The sequence below is a fragment of the Aegilops tauschii genome, chromosome 3 (assembly GCF_002575655.3).
Source record: "Aegilops tauschii subsp. strangulata cultivar AL8/78 chromosome 3, Aet v6.0, whole genome shotgun sequence".
Classification (NCBI taxonomy): domain Eukaryota; kingdom Viridiplantae; phylum Streptophyta; class Magnoliopsida; order Poales; family Poaceae; genus Aegilops; species Aegilops tauschii.
The window spans coordinates 31025996-31047995 of NC_053037.3; the positions used below are offsets into that span (position 1 = coordinate 31025996).

The following is a 22000-nucleotide window of genomic DNA, read 5'->3' on the forward strand; positions in this document are numbered from 1 at the left end:
ACCCAAAATTGGGATAAAGAGTGCTCAGGTTTATCCCGAACACCTCAGTACTAGTTACATGGGGGCAGAAGCCGACGACTGGCCAACTCTCAGATTTTATAAACGGCCGCACAGAAGGTAATATTTTAAATTCACAAGCGTTCCATAGCGCACATGAACTCGTTTCGTATTACAGGATCACATAAGTACATTTATTCAAATATTACATCCTTAGCACATTCCTCCGCCACGAGGCGAGCACCCTTCAGGACACTGTCATAATACTTTTCGGGGTGGCGATGCTCCTTGCCTTCTAGCGTCCCCTCCTTCACCAGCTTTTGGCGTCCAGCTTCGCCCAGTGCACCTTCGCCCGAGCAAAAGCCCTGCGCGCACCCTCGATGCAGACGGACCGCTTTATGACTTCAAGCCGTGGGCAGGCATTCACAAGCCTCCTCACCAGACCAAAGTAGCTATCAGGCAGGGGCTCGCCAGACCACATCCGGACTATAAGAACCTTCATGGCCTGTTCGGCCGCCTTGTGGAGCTCGACCAGTTGCTTCAGCTGGTCGCTCAAGGGCATCGGGTGTTCGGTCCAAGTATACTGAGACCAGAATAACTTCTCCGTCGAGCTCCCCCCCTCGGCCCAGTAGAACTCCGCGGCATCTGACACACTGCGGGGTAGATCTGCGAACGCTCCTGGAGAGCTCCGAACTCGGGTAAGTAAAAAAGAAAGTTTCCTTCACATGCTTGCTTTGCATAATGAATGCCTTACCCGCCGCTATCTTCTTAACCGCCTCAACCTCCTGGAGGGCCTTTTGGGCTTTGGCCTTGGCATGTTGTGCGCTTTCGAGGGCCTTCGCAAGCTCGGACCCTTGCGTCTTAGAGTCAAGCTCCAAGGACTCGTGTTTCTTGACGAGATCCTGGAGCTCTTGCTGCACCTCACCTACTCGGGCCTCTTGTTTCTCTCGCTCGATGCGCTCCTTGGCCGCTTTGTCTTCGGCCTCAGATAGCGCCTTCTGCAGGGCTTCCACTTTGGTCGTGGCCCCTAGCAAAATTCATGACGATCCTATTATTCTAAAAACCAAATTTTTTTATATATAATATACAAATGGGGTATCACTTACCTTTGTTCTCTTCGAGCTGCCTCTTGGTAAGGCCGAGCTCTTCCTTGGACCGCTCAAGGTCCCGCTTCAGAGCGGCGACCTCCGCAGTACGTGCGGCAGCGGCCAGCAGTGAAGCCTGCATACACACATAGACATATTCCGATTAGACTCATGCGGTTATTATTGGATCCTCTATTCGTCCTTCTTCGCGAACGCCAAACAGAGCATCGGGGGCTACTGTCTATGCGGTAACATTCTCTCATAATCTGGTTACTTACCTCAAAGCCTGTTAGGAGGCTAGCACAAGCTTCAGTCAGTCCGCTCTTGGCGGACTGAACCTTCTTGACCACTGCACTCATAATGGTGTGGTGCTCTTCGTCAATGGAAGCGCCGCGAAGCACTTCCAGCAAGTTGTCCGATGCCTCTGGATGAATAGAGGCCATTGGCACAGACGGCTTGCCCCCCTTAGCGAGGGGTTGCCTGACAGAGTCAGGAACCACTAGAGGTTCCAGCGGCGTATTCGGCTTGGGGCTAGACTTGCTGCCCCCGGCGTTAGGGCCCAGAGGAGTCTTGCCCCTCGTGCGCCCAGCGCCTGGAATGTTGCCTTGAAGCGCCTCCGGAACCGTCTCCCTTGGTTCAGTCCCCTTTGAGACAATACCTCGGCGTTGTCCGTAGGACGGGGGGAGGAGGCGGTCGGGAGTGAGTCGCTTTTCATATCCGACGGGCCCAAAGAATCATCCGACGAAGATACGTCGATGTGGGCTCGGGATGGGCTGCATAATCATGCGTGGCGTGATAAGCAATAGTATAATAAGATGTACCAAAAATTATTATGGTATCCGGATACTCACGAGTTCGCCAGGGGCTTGTCCCTGGGTAACCACTCCTCATCGCTGAAAGCGGCCGTCGTGGAGCAGTCCGGGAGGTGGGTCCTTCCCTTCTTGGACCCCTCGGCCTCCCCTGATGGGGCGACCTTCCTTCTCCTGTCCCCCCCCCCGGCTGGGGGGAGAACTTTCCTCTTCCTCCTCCTCGTTTTCGCGGGAGGAGTGCGCCTCGGTGTTTTCGGACGATGAGTCCGATATAACCTGGTGCCAGAGACCCTTCCTGGTCCCCGTGGCCTTCTTCTTGGCCTTCTTCTCCCGCACCTCATAAGGCACCGGAACCAGCATCTCCGTTAGGAGAGCATCTGCTGGATCTTCGGGCAGGGGAGCCGGACAATCGATCTGCTCCACTGTCGCTACCCAGTCCTGTCAAATGGCGTGAGGGCTTAGATCCCGCGCGTGGTTATACTGGGGAAAAGAACATCTTAAGAGATGTAAAAGGCTTACCGGATTGGCAGGGCGCTTTGCGCTGAGTCCGCGGTCCTCGGTAAGGGGAGGAGGTACCTCGACGCCCTTGAACAGCACCTTCCAGACGTCCTTGTGCGTCGTGTTGAAGAGCTCTCGCAGCGTCTGGTGCTCGGCCGGGTCGAACTCCCACAAATTGAATGCCCGTCTTTGACACGGGAGGATCCGGCGAAAGAGCATGACTTGGACCACGTTGACGAGCTTGATTTTCTTGCTCATCATGTTTTTGACGCATGTCTGGAGTCCGGGCAGCTCTACCGAGGAACCCCAGGACAGGCCCTTCTCTTTCCAGGAGGTGAGCCGTATGGGGATTCCGGATCGAAATTCAGGGGCCGCCACCCAGTTGGTGTCGCGTGGCTTGGTGATGTAGAACCACCCCGATTGCCATCCCTTTATGGTCTCAACAGAGGATCCTTCGAGCCAGGTGACGTTGGGCATTTTGCCCACCATGGCGCCTCCGCACTCCGCTCGCTGGCCGACCACCACCTTCGGTTTAACGTTGAAGGTCTTCAACCACATGCCGAAGTGGGGCTTGATGCGGAGGAAGGCCTCGCACACGACGATAAACGCCGAGATGTTGAGGATGAAATTGGGGGCCAGATCGTGAAAGTCCAGCCCGTGGTAGAACATGAGCCCGCGGACAAACGAGTGGAGGGGAAATCCCAGTCCGCGGACGAAGTGGGTAAGAAAAACCACCCTCTCATGGGGTTCTGGAGTAGGGATGATCTGCCCCGCATCTGGCGGCCGGTGTGCGATATCCGCGGCCAGATATCCGGCTCCCCGCAGCTTTGTGATGTCCTCCTCCATAACGGAGGAGACCATCCACTTGCCTATCGCTCCGGACATGCTTGGAGTGGTTTGAGGAGAAAAACGCGAACTTAGGTGCTGGAGCTCGAGTGCGCAAGAATGGATGAGCAAGGAGGAAGAAGGCGTGGGTGAAAAGGGTGAATCCTTGTCCCTTTATAAGGGCGGAAGAAGCTATGCGCCTCCCCACCTACCTGGTAAACTCGCTTATTCCCCAAGCGCCGTAATTGATGGCGCGGTTGGGTTACCCACACCCGTATTGATGAGAATCCCGTGATAAGGGGACACGATCTCTGCTTCGACAAGACGTGCCAAAAAATCCGCCTCGCAATGTGTGCAGTGGCTGGTTGAGAAAAACGGTTCGAATAATGACCGGGCTATAGTATAATGTCATGTTGCAGAATGTGTCAGCAGACTAGATTTGTGGAAATATTATTCTCTCTGCGGTGGTATGTGGAATTTGTTTTGCAGAGCCGGACACTATCCTTGAGTTCAAAATCTTCTATGAAGTATTCGGAGGAGGAACCCGCCTTGCAATGCCGAAGACAATCTGCGCGCCGGACTCATCGTCATTGAAGCCTGGTTCATGGGCTACTGAGGGAGTCCTGGATTAGGGGGTCCTCGGATAGCCGGACTATATCCTTTGGTCGGACTGTTGGACTATGAAGATACAAGATTGAAGACTTCGTCCCGTGTCCGGATGGGACTCTCCTTGGCGTGGAAGGCAAGCTTGGCAATACGGATATGTAGATCTCCTACCTTGTAACTGACTCTGTGTAACCCTAGCCTCCTCCGGTGTCTATATAAACCGGAGGGTTTAGTCCGTAGGGCAACAACAATCATACCATAGGCTAGCTTCTAGGGGTTAGCCTCTACGATCTCATGGTAGATCAACTCTTGTAATACTCATATCATCAAGATCAATCAAGCAGGAAGTAGGGTATTACCTCCATCGAGAGGGCCCGAACCTGGGTAAACATCGTGTCCCCGGCCTCCTGTTACCATCCGCCTTAGACGCACAGTTCGGGACCCCCTACCCGAGATCCGCCGGTTTTGACACCGACATTCACCTCGATCATCGCAAACAGTTCATTGAAGTGAACTGTATGCCGTATATTGCACACACATTGATATGGCTGCCCGTTTCTGCTGTTCTGTCTAATCGCAAACAGTTCGTATGGATCAACTGTATGCCCTGCATCACACACGCAACTAAAATCTGAACCGTGTTTGATGCATCTTCCATCGCAAACGATTTGCACCTTTTTTACGGTTATTTTACACCACCGTTTGTGATTATTGCATCGCACACAGTTTCGTCGAAGGGTCTCTGATCGTAGTGTCGCGTTAGCAGCATCCTGCAGTAGTGATGGTTCCATCTTTGAAGGCCAGCTATGAGGGAAATTATAAAGAAGGGTGCAACAGCAGTTGATGTTCCCTGATGGGTATGCAGCGAATCTAAAGAGGGGGGCGAGTCTTGATAAATTGAAGATATTTGGTCTCAAGAGTCATGATTGACACATATGGATTGAGCGGGTAATGCCGGTGATGTTGCGTGGCTTCATCCTTGAGGATGAATGGCTAGTACTGGCAAAGCTGAGCTATTTTTTCGTGTTCTTTGTGCGAAAGAACTATCGCCTGGCCTGCTAGAAGAAATGGAAGAGTTGGCGCCGGAGTTGATCTGCAAGTTAGAGAAGATCTTTCCGTCGGGCTTCTTTAATCCAATGCAGCACTTGATTTTGCATCTCCCAACCTAGGCAAGATTGCGGGGGGCATGCAAAATCGTTGGTGCTACGCAACTGAGAGGATGCAGAAGACGCTACGAGCAAAATGTAAAAATAAACATAGAATTGAAGCATCGATGGCTGAGGCATTCATTACTGAGGAGGCGGCAAACTTCGTGACACCACACTACGAAGCCAAAAATCGTCATTTGCATAATCCGAAGCCTCGGTACAATGCTGACGACCCTAAAAAGGGTGGATCCAACCTCAGCCTATTCAAAGGGGATCTTGCACCAGCCGGTGCTTCTAATTCCTTAATGTTGGATTTCGAAAAATGTCAGATCATTTCGTTGTATATCTTCACTAACCTAACAGAAGTGCGGTCGTACATCGAGTAAGATCTATGTACATTGTTTCGCAACTTCTAATTCCTTTGAACTGCTCTTATTCCCAGATAAATTTGATACAGTCGATATGTCGCCAAATTCTCGTATGGAGCGGTGATCCAAAAGGATTTCGTCGAAGAGTATGAGCTTCTGGCAAAGCATGGAGGTGGCTATCCCAGTTTCATCTGTTGGTTCAAACAAACGGTAATTTCCATTAGACCATTTCATTTCTTCGTCTAATTTGGGGCTAATGCAACAATCCCTTTCGTATTAGACTTGTAGGCTAATTCAGAGTTTATGGACGCCGAATTGAGACAAGTCGCTAATGGTTTTGACTTTAAGGTCCGTTCATTTGTCAAATATGACATCAACGGGTATCGCTTTCGTACCTATGGCAAAGAGCTATCTATGGCCGACCGAAAGTCTACAAATTGTTGTGTCTCTGCTATCCGCGAAGGAGATACCGAGTATTATGGAAGAGTTGAAGCAATTTATGAACTTCAATTCTATGGTGCAAACCCACCAAACGTCGTAGTCTTCAAATGTTATTGGTTCCAGCCGAAGGAGACTAGAAGGACTCATGAACATATGGGGCTAGTGGAAACCAAACAAAGCACCCATTTGGATGTTCCCAATGTCTATATTATGGCTCAACAGGCAACACAAGTTTTCTATCTACCATGGGCCTGTCAAAGTGATCCAAATCTTAATGGTTGGGATGTCATTTATGAAGTGCCGCCACGTGTTAGAACACCTCCCCCCAATGAAGAGGATTATGAACCTCACATTAACCCAGACACATATGAAGGAGAATTCTTCCAAGAAAACGTATTTCCAAAAAAACGTTTCAAGAACCGCTCTACTTCACCCCAGAACATTGAAGTAGACAGCGACAGTGAACCCGACTTCACCCTAAGCCGGAACAAGAAGAACCTGAACTAGAAGAGGTTACTGTTGTGGATGACCTGTCAATGCTTGACTGATTACGTAAAGGTGGCCTTCCACATGATGATGCATTTATTAATGATGATGATGAGCACGTCATTACTGATAGTGATGATGATGATGCATCTATTGATCCCGGAGCATTTATTGAACCCGACGATCCAGATTATTATTAGGTATTCAATTTTTTTATGTTGTACTTGATTTATATAGTTACTTGTATGATTGTATGATTTATATAGTTACTTGTATAATTTTCTTACTTTGTATGATTGTTTCTTATACATAGTGCCATGGTCTTGATGTCCGTCCCCATCGGCCCTCGCCCGCCTTATGATTCAGATGTGGTAAATTCTCTTTTAATCTAGGAGGTATGTGAACCGGAATTTGAAACCGACCCTCTTGTCGAGAAGTTAAATTTAGTTCAAAAAGAAAATGAGTATTTGAAAGAAAAAATTAAATGAATTGAAGAAGGGAAGATGACATTGGAGTTGTATGTTGTCGATGTCGTCGATGATCACAAGATGAAGATGAATGCAATGCGCTTGAAGATGGATGCAATGCGCCTGAAGCTTAATAAGATTAGAAAATATGCCATTGATAATGAGGCTTGGTATCATTATGTCGTTGGATCAATTATTACCTTAGTTGCGATGAGGGTAAGTTTTCTCTAGTGTTTTGCTTAACAAATGCATACTTAGCTTATTTTCCTCCTAAATGGCAATAATTACCTAAGTTAGATAAAAAATGAGCTTTACTTATGTAAGTTGGCTCAAAAATGGCATCATCACCTAGGTTACCACAAAGATGACCTATACTTACCTTATTTTTCTCTAAATTGACATAATAAGCTTAGTTGACCTATACTTTACCTAGGATAGCTATAAAATGACCTATACTTAGCATTTTTCCTCCTAAATGACTTAATATGCTTAGTTAGCTAAAAATGGCATAACTACCTACGATAGCTCAATAATGATCTATACTTAGCTTACCTAGTTCATTTATAACATAATTAGCTTACTTAGGTAAAAAAATGGCATAACTACCTAGGTTAGCTCAAAAATGACCTATACTTAGCTTCTTCAGTTTATTTATGACATACTTAGCATACTTAGGTCAAAATGGCATGATAATCTTTGTTACCTCCAAAATGACATAGACTTACTTTATTTTCCACGAAAATGACATTATAACCTTACTAAGCTCCAAAATGACCTATTTACCTAGCTTAGCTCTAAAATGACCTACACTTAGCATTTTTACCTAGCTTAGCTAAAAAATGGCATTTTTACCTACCTTAGTTAGAAGAAGAAGAAGATAAAGAAGAGGAGAGGAGAAAAAGAAAGAGAAGAAAAATTCTTCTTCTTCTAGCTAGTCTTCTTCTTCTTCTTCTTCTAACTTTCTTCTTTCCCAATTTGCAGATTTGCTTTTGATGAAGAAGCTTGCGTTGATGGAGTCTACTCTTCTCCTTGTACTTCCTTTTTGTTTTGATTTTGTAGGATGAACAATGTGAAACTTGCTACCTATATATGTATGTATGGATGAAACCATTGGATGCTTGTTGTTGGATATGTTGGCTAGCTATATATGTTGCATATGGACTTTTGATTTGGTATGTATATGTGTGGGATGATCATATCCATATGGCAGGGATATGATTTGGTATGTATTTGTGTTGATATGCTTGTTGAAAGTATTTTCAAATGTGTATATATATTTGTGAAATCTGTGAAATTGAATGAATTTAAGAAAAAACACGGGCTGTACAGGCTCTTTGTCGTCTGCTGACAGACGACAAAGAGCTTTGCCATCAGCCAGCAGACGGCAAAGCTGCCACGTGGCAGCTACCTGTGCAACCTGGGGTGCACTGGGCTGGCCTATTTGGCAGCTTTACCGTCTGCTGGCAGACGGCAAAGACCTTTGCATCTTTGCCGTCTGCCAGCAGACGGCATAGCGTGCCACGTGGCAGCTACCTGGGCTGGCCTATTTGGGCACTTTGCCGTCTGCTGGCAGACGACAAAGATGCAAAGGTCTTTGTCGTCCGCTGGCAGACGGCAAAGCACGCCGTTAACCCCCTAACGGACCTAAGCTGCCACGTGTGCCGCCCAGGTCCTTTGCCGTCTGCTGGCGGCAGACGGCAAAGTGCCCTTTGTTGTAGCTTATTCAGCCGGACCTATTGTCGTCTGCTGGCTGACGGCAAAGGCCTTTGCCATCCGCCATGGCAGACGGCAAAGTGCCTGATTCCTGTAGTCTCTCTCTCTCTCTCTCTCTCTCTCTCTCTCTCTTTCACTTCCTCGTCCCCCATGTGGGGGAATTATCGTCTCCATCATCCTTCCCTCATTTGGAGAATGCTCTAATAATGATGATCATCACACTTCTATTTACTTACAACTCGATAAAACTGAAAATATGACTCTATATGAATGCCTCTGATAGTGTACCAGGTGCAATGATCTAGCGTAATATGTATAGAAAATGTTGAACGATGGCTGAGCCACAAATGTGGATGTATCTATGCATGTATGCTTCGTGAGAGACGTAGCTTATCATTCCGTCCGGCATGGAGGTACTGTCTGGCTATGTTATTTTTGTTCAGTTAAGTATGAGTTCATTTTACTCTCCAAACAGAAAGTTTCAGTTAAGTTTACTCACAAGATAGTAAATGCATGGTTTCTCGTGAAGTGTGTTGGAAAATCAGGATTTTGGGAAACTATTTCCACATGTATTTTCAATCACAGAGGCAGCAAAACAGAAGCCCAGGATAGAGAATGAGATGAGGACATCTCCCAACCGCAAAGTGTTTTTTACCGGTGCTGGGAGCTACCGGTGAGTCTCTCACCAATGCCTTACCGCCATGTGTAAAGGTGTGGGACCACATGCGTGTGTATATCAATGTATTGATGTAAATAATTTCTTGTATTTCTGTTTTAAATCAAAATCAATGTCAGATCGATGGGACCCATGTCAGGTGAGAGAGAGAGTCTATCCTGACATTGCATGTAGTGCCGTGGTACAAATCATTTCCTTTTATTTTCTCCTTAGGATTTTCAATCATTTCTATCTTTTAAACCATACTGTTATTTTTGAAATATTTTATATATTTGAATTCCTGAAGCCAAGAGCTTTAGAATAAGACCAAATTTGGATGCATTTCAAACATGTTTTAATTTCAACATTTCAAATTAGTGAAATAATTTGTTTGGAGTGAGTAAAATATGTTTATTGAAATGAGTGAAATAGTTTTTCAATTGAAATCCGTTTTGGAAAATAATTGAAACATGTTTACAATTGAAATGGATGAAATTAGTCATTTGAGATGAGTGAGTAAAATAAACTAGTCAGAATGTATCCAATATTGGTCTAGTTTGAAAGGTCTTATCGTCCTGGATTCAAATATATAAAAATTTACAAAAACAGAAATATGGTTGACAAATTATCAATCATTAAACTGTGGTTCTGAAATTAAAACCCAAGTCTTTATGTGGGAGAGAGAAAATATTACATGCATGCGGTCAGCAAGCCTCTTCCTCTGTTTCCTCTGAAAAGTTGCCAGATGCGTCAGCCCGTATTGCTCAGTATAGTGGTGCGAAATGCTTTGCATGTTTATACGCAGCTGGTCTCATCAATCTAGATGAAACTGATAGACGGTCGATTCCTAACCGGTACCTCCCGGAACCCGGTAAATTTATTTATTCGATCTCCCAACGCAGAAGCTCATCTAGAGATGGTATATTCTCTGGATATCCACGCAAATCCCATCGCTTGGCATTCCGCGCGGCTCTTCGCCACCGCCAAAAGACGGAGCCAACTTAAGGCGACGACAACCATCATCCGCCGGGCGTGTGCACGTCGGTCGTTCTCCAGCAGGAATCCCAATCCAATCTCATCTTTCTATCCATCGGGTTGTTCTTGCCTTTTCAAACCGGATATTTTGACCAGGGTATCGCATCATCCCCTTTTCTTTTTCTTGAGGGCAATCTGGTGTCTATGCTCTGAACAACATGCAATCGAGCTCGATCACTGACGAAGTACACTGCCGTCCGGTTTCCATCGCATCTCGGGAACCTTGCATGAATATGCTACTGCCGACTTTACATCATAATATAATATGGTTGATGCTGCAAATAAGAAGCTCTCCGTTGGCGCCGCTGTCAGGAATCGAATGCCATCCGTTTTGCAGCTACATAAATAGTCCTCAGTTTCTTACAGGCCCAACCAACCAACCAAGCACAACGACTACTGTTTGCCGCGTCTCTGCACTTGCTTAGGCGTGGCTCACTCACTGCCGACCATGGACAACTCTTCAGATGCTGACAGGTACGTACGGTGCCCAGTGCTTCTCCATCTTCCTGTGCTCCATCTTCAGATTGCACCGCTTTGTTTTCTCTTGTACGTAACGTACGTGACTACGTGTGCATGCCACATTGCACGATGACACGTACTACAAAATACGTATGGCTTTTTCGAACCAATCTGTCGTTGGATGGTTAGAGGGACTGTGGTATCCTCAGCCCACCAGGGTTCAAATTCTGATGCTCGCATTTATTTCTGGATTTATTTCAGAATTTCCGGCGATGCGCATTTAGTGCGAGGAAACGTTCCCCTCGACGATGAGACGCCTACGGTGACTTCGTAAATCTCAAGATGATATGGCGGCTCAATCTTTCGGAGGTGCTCATAGGGGTAGGGTGATGTTAAAAAAAAAATGTATGCCTTTCTTCTTGCTGACGAGGAGTTCTTGGGTGTGCAGCCGTACAGGTGTGCGGCGTGCTACCGTCAGTTCAACCGGATGGAGCACATGCGGTCGTCGCACCACTCCCACCACGAGCCCCGCTGCGGCGTATGCGGCAAGCACTGCCGCTCCCTCGACACGCTCCGCGACCACCTCGGCTTCGGCGCCTCCCTGCCCTCCAAGCCCGCCTGCGCCACCGCCTTCCAAGCCCACGGCTGCCCGCTCTGCCTCGCCGTCTTCCCCACCTCCGCCGCCCTCCGCGCCCACTGCACCGCATGCAAGCTCTCCCGCGCTCGACGTGTGCGCGCGCGTCTGCGTCGTCGACGAGCACGAGGCCATCCTCTACGAGAGCTTCGTGAAGCCCCTTATCCCGGTGACGCACTACCGGTACGAGACCACGGGGATCCGGCCCGAGCACCTCCGTGACGCGCCCACGGTGAAGCAGGCGATGAGGCGGGTGCAGGACATCCTCCTCAACGGCGAGCAGTCCTACTCCTACTCCTCCCGCGGCGCCGCCCGGCTCCTCGTCGGCCGCGGCCTAGAGCACGACCTCGACGCGCTCGGCATGGACTACCCGGCGCACCTGAAGCGGGACACCGCGACGTAGCCGCCGCTGATGAAGACCAGCGCCAGGCTCATGAGCAACTCGCTCCGGTATCTCACGCGGAGCTGCCTGGGGTATGACATACAGACCGGCGGGCACCATCATCCCTATGACGACTGCGTGGCCGCCATGTGCCTCTACAAGAGGATGCGCGCCATGAGCCACCTGCACCTGCACGGCCGGCCCAAGGACGACGATGATTAGTCCACGGCCAAGGCATTCTCGGCGTGGAGGCAGCGAGAGCTGGAGCGCATGTCGCCGGAGGAACTCCTCGGCATGTCCAAGCCCGACTACCGTTGTTGGTGCCTCGACGACGACCGGCGATGCTGACAACAGCCTGTCTCTACTAATTTCGAATCTTGGTTGGCGCTTTTACTTGCTGGTGATGATGAAAAGATACTACTCCCTTCCTCACAGTTCGCTGGAAAAATCTCTTGGATCCAGGTGGTTAGTGATTGGTTGTATCACGTATACAAGGGTTTAGCTAGGACTCAGTCGACTGAGACTTCGCAAAGTCTCAGTGGACTGACGTCAGCATCGTACGTATAGGCCTTCCCCAATCGATTGATTTTCCTCTTCGTTCATGTGGGCTGTGTAGTGTACGACGCTTTTCTTAAGTGGGCTGCTTTCCCTTTGTTTTGTCCTCCCAAAAGCTTGTCTCGTGCTGGGCTGTCTTTTCCGGTACTTGGTTGGTTACTTTTATTTTGTATTTGGCCTGACAAATATATCAGTGTCTGTGTCAACGCTGCCAGGCCTGGAGTGTGTCTCCATGAAACATAGCATAATGCATAAAAAAAGTGTGGTTGTATTACTTGAGCACATAATTTTGACTCAAGAAATAGAAAAATAAATTAGAGAACATCTCTGGTTGAACTAAAAATGAGCTTCCTGGTGCATGTCGTAAAAACTGCTAAAAAGGGGGAAGCAGGTAGTAGAAAACTAAAAGTCACTCTCTGATCAACAAAAATGTAATTTGGAACAATACTAATGTTGCATATGCCTAGTCTGGGACCATCTACTTCTTTCTTAGTGTATATCACTAGTTTTAGGTGATCCGTGGGAAAATAAAATATATTTTAAATAAAATAATAAGTTACACATGGATGACGGACATGCAATTGTGTGTGATCAACGTGTGAGCGATCAGATGACAATATCTTGAGAAAAAAGATTGCATAGAAATGACGAGCATGCAATTGCGCATGGACGATTGACATGCGGCTGGCACGTGCATAACCAGTGGCACTATCTTATAAAAATAAAAATATATTAAGTGTACATGGACGGGCATGGCCAGAGTACAGACGACTGTGCGGCCCATGGGTGTCATGTGCAAGTCGTGTGGCGTTATTTAAAATAAAAATCCTAGACATCACTAATAAGAAAAGGAAAAACACAAAAACAAAAAAATAGAAAGTAGAAAATGAAAAAGTTAAAAATAAACCCATCATATCGGTCTGCCCAAGCAACCAACCGCCTGCCACGCACACACACTACTTTTGCTCGGGTGGTGTCACTTGCAATTGCATGCAGACTACAACATATGTGGTTGCGCATGGGAGGACGTGCAACTAGTGTTGGACATGCAATTGGCCCGCCCCCTCTCCCGCTGCCCCCTCCGGCAAAACAAAGGTCCAGTTGCAACTATGTTAAGGGACATGCAGTTGCGGTCAGGTGCGGCGCTTGAAGTTGCATGCCTAGTGTCGGACATACAACTGGCCCGCCCCCTCTCCCGTCGCCCCCTCCGACAAAACAAAGGTCCAGTTGCAACCATGTTCGGGGACATGCAGTTGCGGTCAGGTACGGCGCTTGCAGTTGCGGGGCTGTTGTCGGGCTTGCAACTGGCCCGCCCCCTCTAGCGGCGCCCCTCCGAGAGAACAAAAAAATCTAGTTGCGGTCAGGTTACAAGATATGCAGTTGCGGTCGGGTGCGACACTTGCAGTTGCATTCCTAGTGTCGGACATGCAACTGGCCCCCCCTCCCACCCCCCCCCCCCCCACTCCACCGACAAAACAAAGGTCTAGTTGCAACCACATTGTGGGACATGCAAATTTGGTCGGGTGCGGCGCTTGCGGTTGCGGGGATGTTGTCGGGCTTGCAACTGGTCTGCCCCCTCTACCGGCGCCCCTCCGACAGAACAAAAAGGTCCAGTTGCGGTCGGGTTAGAAGACATGCAGTTGCAGTCGGGTGCGACACTTGCAGTTGCATGTCTAATGTCGGACATGCAACTAGCCCGCCCCTACCGTCAAAACAAAGGTCCAGTTGCAACCATGCTGGGGGACATGCATTTGCGATCGGGTGCGGTGCTTGCAGTTGCGGGGCTGTTGTTGGGCTTGCAACTGGCCCGCCCCCTCCGACAGAACAAAAAAGTCCACTTGTGGTCGGGTTACAAGACATGTAGTTGCAGATGGGGCCCGAAAATCAGAGTTGCGTGCCTGGTTGCATACATGCAACTCCACACTCACCCCCCCCCCACCCACACACACACAAAAACAACACATAGTTGCATTACGAGGTGATACCTACAGTTGCATGGTTAGTATCAGACATGCAATTGTCCCTCCCCGACAAAATAATACAGAGTTGCAATTGCAATGAAGACTTGCAGTTGCAGTCGGGACGAGACACTTGGAATTGCATGCCTGGTGGTACACATGCAATTGTCCTCTTGACAAAACACCATGGAGTTGCAGTCGTGTTTGAATACATGTAGTTGCAGCCGGGGGCCCGGGGCACGACAATCAGAGTTGCGTGCCTGGTTGGAGACATGCAACTCCACCCCCCCCCCCCCCCCCCCCCGCGGGACAAAACAACACATAGTTGCATTACAGGGCGATACTTGCAGTTGCAAGGCTAGTATCAGACATGCAATTGTCTCTCCCCGACAAAACAATATAGAGTTGCAATTGCGTTGAAGACTTGCAGTTGCAGTCAGGACAAGACACTTGCAATTGCATGTAAAAGACATCAACAAGCGAGCGTAAAATCCTTCATGCATGTAAAAAAAAGTCTGTTCTACAAAATTTAGATGTTCCGTATTGCCAAAAGATAAAAATAAATTATAAGTAAACCATTTTAATAAAAATAAATTGATGATTATATACACTAAAATAGAAAAGAGAAATAAAAAATAAAAAAGAAAGTACAGGTATATACGAGAGTGGGCTGCGCTAGCAAGTTTCCTGCTTGTTGTAGACAAAAGCAAAACAACGGAAAAGGCCATCCAGCCGCTGGCCAGCCGCGCGTAGCCTTTGCCGGCAAAAAAAAAGAAGTGGGCTGGTCGCGTCTTAACAGGCCGAATTGATACAAGACATTATATTACGTGAATCTTGAAGGGACAAACATCGAACGGCCAGGCTGTCGACTAATACTTCGCGAAGAGTATCAGTCGACTGATACTTCGCGAAGAGTATCAGTCGACTGATTTTTAGCATCTCCGATTAAAAAATATCATCTGTTGTTAACTACGACGCGTAATTAGCAGATAAATTAACGAGCAATGTGCCTCACAGCTAGTAAGCGAGCAGTCCTAGTGCATGCAATGGTTGAGGAAAAGGACCGCGTGCATGGGCCTACGCGCCTCAAAACGGCCTTATTAACTCAGCATTAATTGCCCACACATCTTAATCATCTTCTATTCTGAAAATGCATGAAAACTGAAATGCGCCTTGTAAACTGTGACGGAGGGAGTAAGAGAAAATAAAATGCCGCATGCGTCAGATGGATAGCTGCCCTACCTTACGATCGACGTGGTGGTCGAATAAATCAAAATTTTGTTTTGTTGGAAGTAAGTTGCCTGACTTTCAAATGTCGGTCATTCGATTTTGTTTGGGACCAAAGATGGAGGCTGCCGACGACGCCGGCGAAGCGAGGGTAGCGAGGCATGGGGATGCCGGTAAGGCCCCGGCTAGGAATAAGCCGCAGACGGCATAGCCGAGTTAGAAGGTTAACGGGTGTAGGTGTAGGGACTGCCTGGATCAGTACTGAAGGTTGGTGAGGCTTGACAGTTGATAAATAGATCAAAAGTTTTTCTCAAAATAAAAAATCAAAATTGTGACACTTGAATTTGGAAAAAACAGTGTGCAGTACATTACCCTAGGATGTCATACTTGACGGGCTCCATGTGCAGATTTTTTTTAGCTTGGGCACGTCTCTCTCCGGCACCACCAACGGAGAAGGGATCGGCTACACGTAAGTCGCCTGAAAAATTATTTTGTGCAAGTTAATTTTCTGGGTCATTAGATTAAGATCCAACGGCCGTCCTTATTTCTTCTTCCTATAGCTTTTTTCTTCCTTCAACCATTTCTTCTATCACAAAATCGACTTACCCATATTACAACTTCAGTCAACTTACATATAGCTATTGTGATGGAGAATGTGCTCCGGTCGAGCGTGTCGTCGTATGGGAGCACAGAGTTGTCGGAGATGGTCACGTCTCTTCCGCGAATGAAAACTCCTTCTGAGAGATCTACATTGCAGAATGAGCTCTTTTATGATACCCGGGGACAAATATTGACCGTCGATTTGTAAAATCTGATGGTGGCGACCGATCTATACTGCTCCAATTTGACAATGGAGTCGCGAGCGGTATAGCATGCACCGCTTCGCTCCCTTCCTCCAGTATACAAGTCCTGAGGGTATTTTGGGAAGTAAAAAAATTTAGCCCACCCCACCGGCGGCCCTCCCTCCCCGTTCCCGGCCGTGCCCATGTGAGTTCCAGCCACCGCCGGTGTGCGCCTGGCCTTTTATGGCGAAGCAGGAGGTTTGTCTTGCTAGGAAATCCTCCTCGCCATCAACGCCCCGCTGCTCTCTCCCGTCCCTCCACCCCCTCCTTCTTTTCCTCCTGCCGCTAGGGGTCCGTCGGAGGAGGACCCGCCACGCCGACACCGCTGCTCCACCACGAGGCCGTGACTAGTCCTTTCCTCGTCTTCGTATCCACAGGCGCGCCTCGCTGCTCTCTCTCGTACCTGCAACTGCCACGTCTCGGAGCTTTGCGCTCATCTACTCCGTCGACCTGCCCTCCGGAAGCGAGCGCTGTCTCACCCGTGCTTGGCCGCGTCCCGGACTTCAGGCCCGCCGTTTCGCCCTCCAGGGACTGGACCGCCGCGGCAAGGTTGGATGGGCCGACAAGGTGGAGCACCTTGGAACCGACGGCGATGTCTTTCGACATCCGATGCCTCCAGGCGCATGCTGCTCGTCCGCAGCGGCGGCTGGCCGTGCCGGGCAAGCAAGACCATGGCAGCTGGCTGCCACGTCCCGCCCTCTAGGATCGCGCTGACCGCTGACGGCGGAGATGCGACCCGAGGCTGCGGGGCTGCTCGCGTGCAGAGGCGGGAGTGGTCACTGCGGGGCTGTGGCGCGTGCGATGTAGTTGTTGCTGTGGGCATGGAGCGCAAACTGGCGCGCACGTGGCTGGGTCTTGGCTGTGTGCGTGTGGGACGAGCTCCAGGGACACGTTCATGGCGGATACGGTGCCGGTTTGAATGAGACGATGCTACGGTGGACGAAAACTACGGGAAAGGAGGCGGGGATGAGCGGCAGCTCGCCACTGGCTCGATGGACGCGACGAGATGGCCGGAGACGCAGTGGAGACGGTGAGGGAGCACGCAGATGCCAGCGGTGGTCCTCGGGTGCGCGACGAAGAAGAAGAGCTGGAGGCGGAGGTCGTGGTCGAGGACGACCACTCGGGGGGCGCCTCCGTCCAGGCTCCAGCTACCGGAGCAGGAGGTCGAAGGACACCGTAGAGAAGCCATGGGACAACAAATCTATTTCCAGTCGCCATTATCTTCTGATTGACGACGTAGCTAAGGTTCCCATGACAACAAATCTACGCCTATCCTACCCTCAGAAAATGAGTGGTCGGATTTTAATATACCGCTCTCTCCCCTGCCCACGGTATAGGGTACGGTAAAAACTCTCTTGCAGAATACACTGACATCTGCCTTATGATGGTCACGTCAGTTCGATTATAGCATGGTGAACCAGCTGCTCCGGGTACACGGGCACTAAGGCAGTAGCAATGTAGCACTGGCTCATCATCCACCTTTAAGATCTTTGGTCTCAACTCTGAAAGAAAGAAGGAAGGAAGGAAGGAGCTGATGTAGTATTGTAGCCTAATCTGGAATAGGCTAGTCTAAGTGTAAATTTATCCTTGAGACTTGGAAAGAAATTAGAGAAAACAGATCTGTGCTCCTGACATTGTTTTTCTCTTTTTTTTGGACAAGTGCTCCTGACATTGTTGAATATGACAATAAAACACTGACATGTGTGTAAGCCGAATGGACTAACACAAATAGAGAGATCCCTGAAATTATTTTGATCCCATAATCGAACCACAATTTTACAGTCCAGCACAACAACTGGTAACTGAGCTTTAGGTATGCTTGACAGTACAGTGAGCTTTCTGCTTATGAAATCAAATCAGCGCTCCAAAATACTTCCGAAAGTAGCATCTTTGGAGCATCAATATTTTTTTCCCGCCATGATTAGCACTAATATGATTCCATGATGAAACTTGGCAAGCACTCGAATCATATTTTAGTATTTGCCACAAAAACAATTCAGGATTTTTTGAAGAAAAAAAACAATCATTTAAGCCCGGGGTAAGAAACTCCATGTCGGTTTCAGGTGTTGAAGATGTGCTATTTTCTCCATCGTGCACCGGTATGCATAGGCCAATGCCTTTTTCCCTCGTGATATGGCAAACTTAGCTTTGGTGGGATCCATCCAATATGCCGTTTACTAGGGAAAACCCTAGTAATAGCGCGGGTTTAATGCCCACTAGTGGTGTGGGCTGCCGCGCTACTAATATGGCGTTAAAGCTATTACTTAGCAGTAGCGCGTGCGACACGCGCTACTGCTAAGACACATAGCGGCAGCGCTTGTTCTCCCCCGCGCTGCTGCTAATCTAGCTAGTTGCAACGTGTTTACTATCCATCGCTACTAGCGTTTTTTTTCATTTTTTTATTTTTAGTGTATTTATACGCCGTTATACAAATTTTGGTACAATACCAATTATGATATTTATATCATTATGTCCATAACAGTGTGTCAAATGAAGGTGGATTAGGTTCAAGTGAAGGCAATATATGGTGCATGTCAAAACTATACTACTAATCCAAACTTGATCTAGTTTGGACTAGTAGTACTTTCGATGTGCACCACATGTTGCCTCCACTTGAATCTAATTCGCCAGCACAAGCTATTTAATCATCATCATAGTCATTACCATCAACAATATTTATTTAATCACCATAGTCATAGTGTAGCACATAATCATCTTCAAACTCATTCTAGCTAGCTAATCACCACCAACACTAGATGCGGTAGCTATCTAATCACCACCAACACTAGCTAATAATAATTATCATAGTCATTACCACCAACACTAGCTATTTAATCATCATAGTCATAGTGTAGCAGATCATCATCTTCAAACTCATTTCTAACTAGCTAATCACTCCTGCTGCTCTCTCTCAGGTAAAATAACATAAAACATGTGTAGCTCTCCTCCTTCATCAAGTTGGAGCATGCAGATGAACCTGTCTCCTAATCGTGGGCTGCACTTCTGAATGCTGCCCCCTAGTACTTCTCTGCGCTCCTCCATCACAAATTTGGTCCAGTCTTTCACTATTAAGCATTCGTCGCTTTTAGAAATCCTGAATGCACTAAAGTGCATTGTAGGATATCTTGGCCGTAAGCTAACAATACTCATGGTACCATTAGTCTCGATCTCATGAGGCACAACATTCATCGGGAGTCCCTGTTGAAGAACATCGTATAGTAACATACTTAGCAATGAAGTTAATTAGCTTAAAAAATAATGTATGCAAAAGATGCACTGAGGACAAATAGTAAAAATCTTACCATCTTTCCTAAATAGATGTGACCATAGTTCATTACGAACACTATTGGTCGCACGTTTTCAGTACTAATATTTCTAAGTGCAGGAAGAAAATTTGTCTTGACAGTATCAAGATCCTCAAGCCATGAAACATAATGACTTAGCTCCTCGCAGTTTAGTTCAGCCCCGGGACAGTAGTAGGTCCTGTCTACCAAGCGCTGGACATGTTTGCTTGAACGGAAATAAGCTGACAATAGAAATTAGTTGTCAACTATTTTTGAATAAACAATATCAAAGACATAAATATGGTTGAGAAACTCACATAATGGTATAACTGGAGGCGTCTGCACATCGACCCAGATGTCGGTATTACATTCAATATCATCTTCCGGACGAATATCAAAGGTGATAACCATATCAGGCTCAAATGCATAAGTCTTGCATAGTGCTCGCCAAGTTTTGCATCCAAAATAGGTGTAGTCGTCTGCATTCTATAATTTTGCGTGGAAACTATAACCATGCTCGGTCTTCAAGTAAACTTTCTTTACCTCCATAGTACGAATGAAACCTATCTTATCCAAGACAAAAACTCTTGCATGGCAGGGGATACGCTAGTAGAATAGTAAAAAAATTAAATTATAAGTTGAAGCAAATGAAGCAGATGTCATGCCTAATTAGGAAAAAAGACTTGTCGTTGTGACTTACTGTATCCACTTCGAAGTTCACATCCATCTTGATGCTGAAGTGCCTATCATCATCTAGGAAGATTCTGTCGCACAGGCCGCGCTCGTCTTCGCAGTATTTGCAAATACCGAAATCCTTTTCGTTGTCAGACATTTCCTATGTTCATAGTTGAAACATTAATTGAAAATCGATCGAAGACAACTACCAGGATACTCAAAATATCTTATAGGACTCATATTGACATGAGCATTCAATAAGCAAAACCAAATCGTAAAATAAATAAGTATTCAAATTAGCATGCATTCAATAAGCAAAAGTAAATCATCTCATGCGTCCGTACATCGTCGAATATTATCACTAATACATCCCGAATAGTATCATACATATAACATCACTAATACAACTAAAACCCTAGCGCACGGCGGGTATCGGCGCGGGCGGTGGACACCCAAAGAGAAGGAACCATCACAGGATCATAGCTCCAGTGAGATCCTTGGAGAACCTGCCAGGTATTGGAGAACCTGTGCTCCAACGCAAACAAGAAGCGACGGACGTGCGCGTCCTCCTCACTGACATGGTGACGCACCACCTCCGCGGGGTCCTCGAGCCTCTGGATCGTCACTGGCCCACGCGACCGCCACCAAAGAAGGTTCGGGTCAACGACAGGCTGACTCCTCACCAACTTGCGCCCCCGGTAGGTAGCGCCTCCCAGTACTACCCCGGCGGAGCCCAGTCCCGGACATGGCCCATCTGGTGACGCAGGTGTCCTCCGCCGACTCGACGACGAGGATGCGGGATAGGCATCGTCGACGTCGATGCGGGAAAAATTGCTTTAACTAAAAAAATAACAACAAATGTGACATGTTCAACTAGTTCTATTAATTCAACTAGTTCTTACGATTAAATCTATCAATTAATTCTGTACCTAATAAAATGAATAATGACATAAAAAAGTCCTATGCATTGCAGGAATGTTGACTCCTTCCCGGTGCGGCAAATCCCGGGCACTCGATATGTCCTAGTTTGTAGCACAAGTCATGCCGAAATTCACGACAAATTTCGGCATGACTTTTACTAAAAAGTGGACAAATCGAGAACCTGAAATTTGCCGGAACGGAAATGAATCAACATTCCGGCAAGACATAGGCCACTCGACTTCATTCCCTGGAAACAACAAAGCCACTTGGGCACAATCGAACCACTTCAATAATGGAATATGCAAATCAACATCAATGACATATATCATATAACAACAATCTTGTTTTTTGTTTACATAGCAACAATTAGTTTAACCAAGTTTTTGAAAAAAAACAATTCTGTCTTTTGTTTTTTGAATGAAATTACTGTTTAGGCATTTCCATAAAAATTTGCCCTAGCTAATTTCCTAAAAAAATTGCTAATCATTTTTCCTAAATGCTAAAAAATGCCTACTGCCCTAAACAAATCTAGGGTTCATATGAACACCTAGGGTTCATATGAACATCAACACAGCATCAACACATATATGAATTGCCTTAGCAGAGAGAGAGGAGGGTCGGGGAGAGGAGAGGCGGCAGAGCCTTACGGTGACTGCGGCGAGGGAGGGGCAGGCGGCGTCGAGGACGGGGTCGGGGCTCGGGCGCGCGGCGAAGGGCGGCGTCGATGTCGGGGTCGGGGCGGCGGCGAGGTCGGGGGCGGCGTCGAGGTCTCCGGGTCTGGGGCGGCGTCGAGGGTGTGCGGCGGGCGGCGGCGGTGGTGAGGTTGAGGGCGGCAGCGGGCGGCGGCGGTGAGGTCGAGAGCGGCAGGGCGACGGCGGCGATGGAGCAGTTGGGGGAGAGGGGAAGTGAGGGAAAGGACTTAGCGAAATT

The 22000-nt window shown here is 47.6% G+C and overlaps 1 pseudogene; it reads left to right on the forward strand.

The window, feature by feature from the left end:
* Positions 1-9835: 9835 nt before the first annotated feature.
* LOC109772310 (uncharacterized) lies at positions 9836-12537 on the forward strand (annotated as a pseudogene).
* The last annotated feature ends 9463 nt before the right edge of the window (positions 12538-22000 follow it).